Genomic DNA, 9,139 nt, shown 5'->3' with positions numbered 1-9,139 from the left:
CAAAGTCTCTCTGATGAGACAAAGGAAGAAAATTCATTCATTCAGCAGCCAGACAGCAGCATTCATACCATTCATCAAAGTTGCCAGCCAAGGGGTGGGGACAGAAGACAGACTCCTCCCTTAGAGTTGGGAACTAGCGCCTCCAGGGATTAAACAATGAAGATTTTCTGCTGAGACGTCACCCTCCAGACCCCATTCACGAGTGGGAGGGCTCCCCGAATCTTTCTGTCTCTCTCTTTCAAATTTTTAAGTTATTTTGTATTATTACTTGAGGTAAAGTATTTCTTGGCTCTCAGATCCTCCTTTCTCTTGCTAATTCTCACCTTTCCTTCCTCCCATCCAGGAGAGGCGAACCTGCAGGCCTCACAGAAGACTGACCCCTCCACTGGAGCTGGGAACTAGTGCTACTGCACAGTCTTCATGTTTTTGTTTAAAAAAATTTTTTTTCTCTTTCTCTGTTTTCTTTCCCTTTGTTGTTTTGTTTTGTTTTGTTTTGTTTTTTCTGCTTGGCCTTCACACACTGAGTGTCTAGACAAGTCTAAGTGAATTGTAGTCAAACAGCTAAATACTGTTAGGGTCTGAATATTCCTCGATGCCCACTGAATCTGCCACACAAAGAGAGAAAAACGGAATGGCAGCAAGATTGCAGATCACCTCCTCCTGCACATCCAACGCTCAGATAGAACTTCAAGATATTAGGAAGAAACGCGCAACCCAGCAGATGACCAGAAATCACTGCAGGGCACAAGAACTATAAGAAACCAAGAAAACACCTCTCCCCCAGGGGAAAAGAACAACTCGTCTTCATCCACAGACAGTACAATGGAACTCATGGAAAAGTCTGATAAAGAATTTAGAATATTTACAGTGACAAAGCTAACAGATGCAAGAGAAGAGAGACAACGAACTCCGAAATATGCAGGAGAAAAGAGATGACGAGTTCCAGGAGGTAAGGAAGTTCTTGCATGATCTGAAAGGAGATAACATCACAAAAAAGAATCAAATGGGGGACCAGCAGTTAGCATAATGGCTATGTCGTTGGACTCCCATGTAGTCGACTGCGGTTTGAGTTCCAGACCCATTGGCTTAAACTCACACTGGGCACTTGTACCTGCATGCCCAAGATCCCAAGAGGAGAATGGAGGAGAAGGGATTGCAGCGTGGCCATCCTCCCTGGGGGGTGATTTCTCCCTTTCTGTCTCTCTGTCTCTCTCTGTCTTTCTGGCAAGTGCACAAACCTATAGCAAAAACCTCTCAAAAAAAAAAAAAAAAAGAATCAAATGGAACTGATAGAGATGAATGTTGTAATACAGGAAATCAAAACCTCCCTTGAAAGTATTAAAAGCAAATTAGATCATGCAGAAGATTGAATCTCAGATGTAAAAGACAGAATTGCTGGGCTAGAAAAATCCACCATGAAGACTGAGGAAATAGCCCCCCAAAATGAGAATAATACATGAGAAATACTAGATACTATTAAATGTCCAAATATCTGGATAATCAGTATCTCAAATGGTGAGAAGACTAATAAAAGCATTCATAATTTATTCCATGAAATCCTGGAAGAAAACTTTCCAAACCAAGAGAGGCATTAAAACCAGATCCAAGTCATACAAAGGACTCCAAATAGAATCACCTCAAGAAGATCTTCTTGGGAACCAGCAGTTAGTGTAATGGCTATGTCGCTGGACTCCCACGTAGTCGACTGCGGTTCGCGTCCTGGACCCGGTGGCTTAAAACTCATGCCGGGCACATGTGCATGCATGCCCAAGATTCTGAGAGGAGAATAGAGGAGAAGGGATTGTAGCGTGAACATCTCCCCTGGGGGGTGATTTCTCGCTTTCTGTCTCTATGTCTCTCTCTGTCTGTCTGGTGAGCACACGCGCCCTATAGCGAAAACCTCTCAAAAAAAAAAAAAAAAAGAAAGAAAGAAAGAAAGAAAAGAAGATCTTCTCAAGAACACATTATAGCCAGACTGACCAAAACCACAGACAAAGACAAGATACTCAGATTGGCAAGGGAGAAACGTCAAGTTACCTACAAAGGATATCCCATCAGGCTAACAGCTCATCAGAAACAATGCAAGCAAGGAAAGAATGTGAAAATCTATTCAAAATGTTGAGTGAAAAACAATTTCAACCAAGAATACTATGCCCGGCAAGGCCATCCTTCATGTGGGGAGGGAAGACAACGTTCTCAGATACACAACCAGCACCGGAGTGGGCAGCACAGACGGAGTCCTTGCCTCTGAGGAGAGCAGCGTCTGGTTGAGAGAGGACGTCACCTGAGATGCTGGTGTCACAGGGTGGGTGGCTAGGGTGGGGAAGCACAGACTGGAATGGGTGGGGGCCCTGCTCTTCTGGAGTGGAAGGGACATTCTTGAAGGGACAGGCAGAGCAGACGTGGTCAGCACACCCAGGCAGTCGGGGGATGTGAATTCCTGGTGCCCTGGGAATTCCTGGATTCTCAGATGCTGTTCTCCACCCCGCTCACTCCCCTACCACATCGAGACCCACAGAACAGAAGTTCTGTTCTCTGCGTGTGACCCCAGCAGGTCAGGACACTCCACAGGACAGAGCGCCTTCCAGGCAGAGCGGGTGCTGTCCGTGGTGCTGACGCAGTTGAGCCCTCACTGGCTACGCCTGCCGCTTTCGGAGGGGCCTGACCACGCGGTGCGGGCCCTAGCACTGGAGTCAGTGAATATGCGGCATGAGCCGAGGACAGCCGGCCCCACTGGGATGCACTCGCGAGAGGGCCAGACCGCCGTTTCTCCTCCTTGTCCTCCATCGAGTGTCCTGAGGACCATGCCAGTCTGCGGTCCTCAGTCCAAGGACAGGAAAGCGAAGTTCCCTGCTGCTCTCTACTTGACGCTCCCCTCCATCCTCTCGGCCGGCCCCGCAGGTGGAGCAGGTGGCTGACCCGCAGGCAGGAGAGGCTGCAGGAGCTAGTCTCCAATGGCACCTCCAGACAAGTCCCCCTCTCACACAAATGTGGGGCTCTTTCTATCACAAAACGGGGTTCCTTATTGCGTCTGAGGTGGGCTCATGTCTACCCTGACCAGCAGAGATGTCCCGAAACATTAAGGGGCCTGAGCTCCCACATCTGCCTAGGGTCGCTGGGCTGCCGCGTGAGCAGCTGGGTGTTCCGACAGCGTCACCGTGGGTGGGGGAATCTAGGCGTCAGCCATTGAGCCAGGCCAGGTCACTGTTCCCTACAAGCGCTGCAAGAGTCCAAAGAAAAACTAGTAATGGGGCCAGCCCTCCGTGCGTGTTCATGCTGTGCACCGACAGCCGGACCCCACGTGGCAGGCAGTGCAGCGCGCGTGCCCCAGCACACCAGGCTCACGCGTGTACACACTCAAAGTCCTGACGGGATGGAGGGGAGGGGCTGCACTGTGAGCACGCCCCTCAGCGGTGCTTTCTGTCTCCCTCCCTGTCTCTGGCACTCGCATGTACCCTCTGACAATTAGAAAAGAAAAACAAATCGTGAGACCTGCCAGCTTGGCCCCGGCCACTCACAGCACCACAGAAACAGAAAAGTCGTCGTCTTGGGCACCGAGTTGGGAGCATGGACGTGCAGCAGTGGGTGCCTGGGACCGTCACACGGATCACAGCTCACACGGAAGGCGGACGGGTGGGGCTGACGGCCCGATTTTTCTGTACACTCCTTTTTAAAACTTGTTTTAGGTGTTTGCCACAAGGCACAGGTACTCACTGGAGAGAGACAGCGAAAAAGGGAAAGTGAGACGTCACCCCACAGGGGGACAGCCACGCCACGGTCCCTTCGCCTCCGTTCTACTCTCAGGGTCTGGGGCACCCACACGCATGTGCCTGGGGTGACTTGCAAGTCACAGAGGTGGCCGTGTGCGAATCCACCTTAACCTGCAAGCCACCTGCTGGCCCCAGGGCTGCCTTTGCATGGCCATTGGAAGTGTTCCGCGCGGACGCCTGCGGAGGCTCTGTATTCCATCAACCTACCCAGGCTGGCAGCCCCTCTGCCCCAGCCCCTTCCCTGCTTGCCTCCCGACCGCAGGGAAGTGGGAAGCAGCAGCCCCAGGCCTCAGGACGAAGCGCTGAGTCGCTCACAGACAGACGGACCGGTGCCATCCTGACATGGAAGCGGACGGCGGGCGGGTCCGCGAGGCACTCGCTCTAGCTGTGCGTCGCTCCCTCTCCCAGGAGGTGGAAACAGTGCAAGCTGCGGGCTGCTTCTACGAGAAACGGGGCCGTGAGGGAGGGCTGTGAGCACGAGAGCCGGGGGTGACGTCCTTCGTGTTCTGGGTGCCCGCTCTGGCTGCCCCGGGGAGACGGGGTTGGAGAGCGAGCAGGACCCGGGGCCCACTTACTGCCTGGCACCGTTCTGCATGGGAACTCCTGGTCCAAACGCAGCCCAGCCCCATTCGCGTTCTCATCCCCGAGGATGGCGGGCATCCTCTGGCGACAGTGGGAGGAACACGCGGGCCACGGAAGGTACAGGCGTGGGGAGAGAGCAGCAGATGCCTTCAGCCGGCACCGGGTCAGGCCGAGACCCGCCCTGGGATGGGGAGGGAGGGAACACTGCCCAGAGCGTGGAAGAGATGGGGGGGGGTGAGAGGCTGTCTCTGTCCAGGACCAGGTTACCCTGTGACAAGAGTTCTGACAGCGGTCACACAGGGCACACTGTGAGCCAAACGACCTCAGAGGTGTCGAGACCTGAGAACCCTTGGAAAATAGGTGGGGGCCAGGTCTTTCCGTGCTCAAATGTCTGACAAGTTTAGGCTTCCCCTGAGGGTGCTGGGGAGCCAGGGGAGGGTTTAGAGCAGGGGAGGACAGAGCTGGCTCTTGGTGTGAGAAAACATCCCTCTAAGCTGATGCGAGGGAGACTCTGGGGAGAGGAGGAGGGCGGAGGCCAGGAGGCTGGGGAGGAGACTGGGTCTCTGATCTGAGCTGACAAGGAAGAGGACAGAGTGTGAGCGGGGGCTGAGGCCAGGGACGCGTGGGAGAAGAGGGTGAGCGTTCTCAGGAAGGGCCGTCTGCAAGGCTCATTGGCTCAGGGGGTGGCGTGAGAGAGGGACATCCATGTGACCCTGGGGTCCGATCGGAATAGCGACGGGGGCTCCGTTACCTGGCGGGACATGCTGGTCTGGGGCTCCAAGCAGACTGGGACGGGCAGCAGACTGGGACGGGCAGAAGCTACGAGAGCCCAGGAGAGGCAGGAGGCCGCAGGGAGGAGAGCGGGCCCAGCGACGAGCTAAGAAACCCACGTAGGAGGCTCCGCGGTGAGAAGAGGCGGCCAGGAGAGCTGCCAGGGGGTGGGAGCAGCAGCCAGAGAGCAAGGGGGCATTTTCCCGTCTCTGACCTCAGCCGCAGAGGTGCAGCCCTGCTTGGGGTTTGGCAACATGCCACACACAACCCCTGCCTTTTCTTCTTTTTAGGAATTATTTAATTTTATTATCTGTTTTTAAATTGCTGTAGGGCATGAGTCCTCCCCAGAGAGAGACAGGGGGAGAGAGGGAAAGTGCTGGGTCCAGGATTTGAACTGCAGTTAGCCGTGTGGGAGGCCAGCACACCGACCACCACACCACCTGTGTACCCTGACCCCTGTCCTTTCAACAGGACAGACTATGGTCAGTTGCCGGGAAGGCTCTTGAGAGAAAGGCTTGTCAGAGAGGAGCTGCTGACCGAGCCCTCATCCAAGCGTGGCTGCAGGAAACGTGGAGGCGGATAGCTCCCTGCTCCCCAGAGCTGTGAGCGTCCAGACCCAGAGCACCCCAGGCTCTGATCCCTCCACCCCACACCCCCAAGGACCCAGGAGCCGCCTGCTGTGGGGAGGTCCTGGGTTCGCATCCTGAGGCCTCATTGTACACTCTGGCCATGAGTGTACAAGTGCCCACTGTCCAGGGCTGACTGAGGCTGGGGCAAGTTGTGGCGTGAAAACCCTGTGGGGCTGCTTCTCATTCTCTCTCTCCCCCAAATAAACTTTTAAAGACCCAGTGTTATGAGAAAATGTGGGGACTGTTCCAGGCATAACAGGGTAGGTATAGCAGGACACTGGAAGCGCAACAATCTGGAAAATCCGAATACAGCCAAATGCTCCGCCAAAGCAAGGGGGCGCATTTCGGAGTGGAGCCAGCAGCATCCACGCAGCTCCGGGGATGAGTTTGCCCAGGCAGAGAGCGCTCTCTGTGGGGAGCAAAAAGGAGACCTTTCGGCATGCTGGAGGGGCTGATGCGACACACTGGAGAAGCAAGGAGGCTCAGAGGCAGCCAGTTTAAGAGGCCTGGACATTTCTTGCAGTCACGTCGGGTGTAGGAGACAGAGTCTTGCCTCAAGCGCACGACAGCCACATTTCGAAGCTGACGGCCTTGACCGAGTTTGGGGATTTTTTTTTTTTTTTTTTTAGTTTTACTACACGAGGTATGCACTGCCTAGAGAGACACAGAGAGAGAGAAGTCATCCCCCGGAGGGGATGGCCTCGCCAATCCCTTCGCCACTCTCCCCTCGGGATTTTGGGCACACAGCGGCGCCCGGCACCGGCGCCCGCGTTTTCAAGCCTCTGGGTCTGGGCTTCATCCCCACAGTTTTTTTTTTTTTTTTTTTTAGTTTTACTACACGAGGTATGCACTGCCTAGAGAGACACAGAGAGAGAGAAGTCATCCCCCGGAGGGGATGGCCTCGCCAATCCCTTCGCCACTCTCCCCTCGGGATTTTGGGCACACAGCGGCGCCCGGCACCGGCGCCCGCGTTTTCAAGCCTCTGGGTCTGGGCTTCATCCCCACAGTGGGCCGGGTGGGATCCAGCCGCCGTGACCACACGCTGGCCCGCGCTGCTGCTCTCAACTACTGGCACTCCCCCGCTTTTCCGACGCCGCCCCAGCGGTTCTGGATCAGGCCGAGGTGAGGGAGCGCAGTGAGGCCTCTATCTCGAAATGAGCCCGAGGCTCCGTACACAGGGCAGGGAACGTTTCCGCTGGGCTCCAGGGGACTGGGCCATCTCCCACCCTGCAGGGCGCGCAGCCCCACTCGGAAGCCAGTCCTCGGAATCCGGGCCCTGCCGCGGGCCACCTTCCGCTTTAATCTCGCCACAGATGCCTGCACGTTTACTTCTCGTCGGCAACCCGACCTCACAGGGTAGAAATATGCTCTGTGACCTCTCTAAAAGCCTATAATAATCCCACAAACGCAGGAAATCCGAATACAGCCTCCTGTTTTCCAAGTACCCGGAGACAGCGCGCCGCCACAGCGACTGCAGCGCAGGTGGGACGCGCCCGCCGCCCCTGCGCAGGCGCAGGAAGGACTCACAGCCACGCCTTCCGAGAGCCGTAGCGGGGGCAGGGAAGGGCCGCGAGGGCTTCTGGGAGTTGTAGTCCACCGGGCCCGGGCGCCGCCGGCGCTGCTGGTAGAGCAGTTGCTTGGGGTTCTGGGAGCTGCAAACGACCTAGCCCCAAGGCCTTGTGGGAGTCGTAGGACCGAGCCACTTCCGGGCCGGGCTTCCGCGTGTGCGACAAAGTGTGGACGTCCCGGCACCGCGTTCGGCCCAGGTGAGTCTCTCCTGCGGATGCTCCGCTTGCCAGCCGGCCGTTTGTTAGGTACCGTGGGGTGGGGTGGTCGAGGGTCTCTCTGAGGGCGATGACCCTGGCCTCTATGCTTTCCAACGCCTGCGTCCCAGATGGCCTTCTGGACAGAATCCCCACTTTGGACACTGCGGCAGGGCCTGCCTCTCGCCAAGCTATCCGCTTCGGGAAGGGGACGTCCCCGCCCCCACGTGTACGCCCTACTCTGCCTTAGCACGTCTGTCCTGCTACAAAATACAGTCCATGGAAAGTAGAATTAAAGTACGAGTTTATTTTGTGCAAAGAGTTTTGGAATGTATGCATGGCTTTTTCATAATGCACATTTTCATTAGCTTTTTGGAGACCCCTGTAAAAATATCACAGTATCCTTCCTGACAAGGCGGGAACCCAGAGCTCTCCCTGGGACCTCCTGCCTGTCTGCTGGGTGCATTTATTACTCTATTTACTGAGCACTGGCTCTGTGCAAGGCAGAGGGGTGGATTGCGGCTAGGGGTGACAGCCAACCCTGTCCCTGCCTTGAGGGAACTCAGTGACAGCCAGGGTCAGCATCAGGGCTGGGAGCCCAGGGCAGCACCTGACCCAGCCTGGGGGCCTGCTTCACAGGCACTTAAGACCTGACGTGGCCAGACGGAATTCCTGGTCTCCTCTCTCTGCACGGCCCCACGATCCTCCCAGGTGCCCAGGCAAAACCTCAGAGTCATCCTTCATCCTTCTCATCATTGCCACACCCCCACTCCCTTCTAAGTCTTGTGCAAGCCCTGTGGGCTCTACCTTCAAAACAGGCCCAGAATTTCATCTCTTCCCCCTTCCATTGCCACCACCCCGCCAGGCCACCATCCTCTCTCACTGCCTGCTGCCATCACGTCCTCACTGCCCTCGGAACTTTGCACCTGGTCCCATCGCTCTTCCCCACACAGCAGCCGATGGAGTCCTTTAAGGCTGACGTCAGAGGGGGTCCTGTCTGCGCAGACCTGGCCTCCCCTGACGGCCAGCTCCCGCCAGATAGGCCATGTCACCCTCAGGCTCTGCCCACTGTGCAGCCTCATCTCCTGGAAGGTTAGCCCTCCCCAGGATGTGAGCCCGGGGCTGGGTGGCTGGTTTAGGGTGTGAGGAGAGGTGAGCCAGGGTGACTCATGTCCTGTCCTGCAGAAGGTCTGGGGGGAAGGCGGCTGCTCTCGGGACACGGAAACTAACTGGGTAACAATGGGGTTCTGCATTGTGACAAACAAACAGGTTGGCTGGGGCCTCTGGTCTGCGGTCTGAAAGGTGCCCCGGCAGGGACCCTCAGTGGGGCATTCAAGGGCCAACCGGGACGGACATTCTGACATTCGGGACCAACCACCGGGAGACTGGGAGGAGAGGTGCCAGGCAGGAACCGAGGGCATGAAGAGGGCCCACAGAAGGCTGGGCAGGAGGGAATCCAGCAAAGCAGAGGAGGGTTGAGCGGAAAGCCCAGGAAGAAGATTCCAAAGGCACAAACAGCCGGAGGAGGGGTGCCCTGGGTGCTTGAGAGCAGAAGCCAGCGCGGCTGGAGGAGAGCGGGAAGAGGCGAGGCAGGGGGGGGGGACGGGGGGGGGGCGCCCCAGGC

The sequence above is a fragment of the Tupaia chinensis genome, unplaced genomic scaffold (assembly GCF_000334495.1).
Source record: "Tupaia chinensis unplaced genomic scaffold, TupChi_1.0 Scaffold000129_1, whole genome shotgun sequence".
NCBI classification, from domain to species: Eukaryota; Metazoa; Chordata; class Mammalia; order Scandentia; family Tupaiidae; genus Tupaia; species Tupaia belangeri.
Note: the sequence above shows the minus strand (reverse complement) of the source record.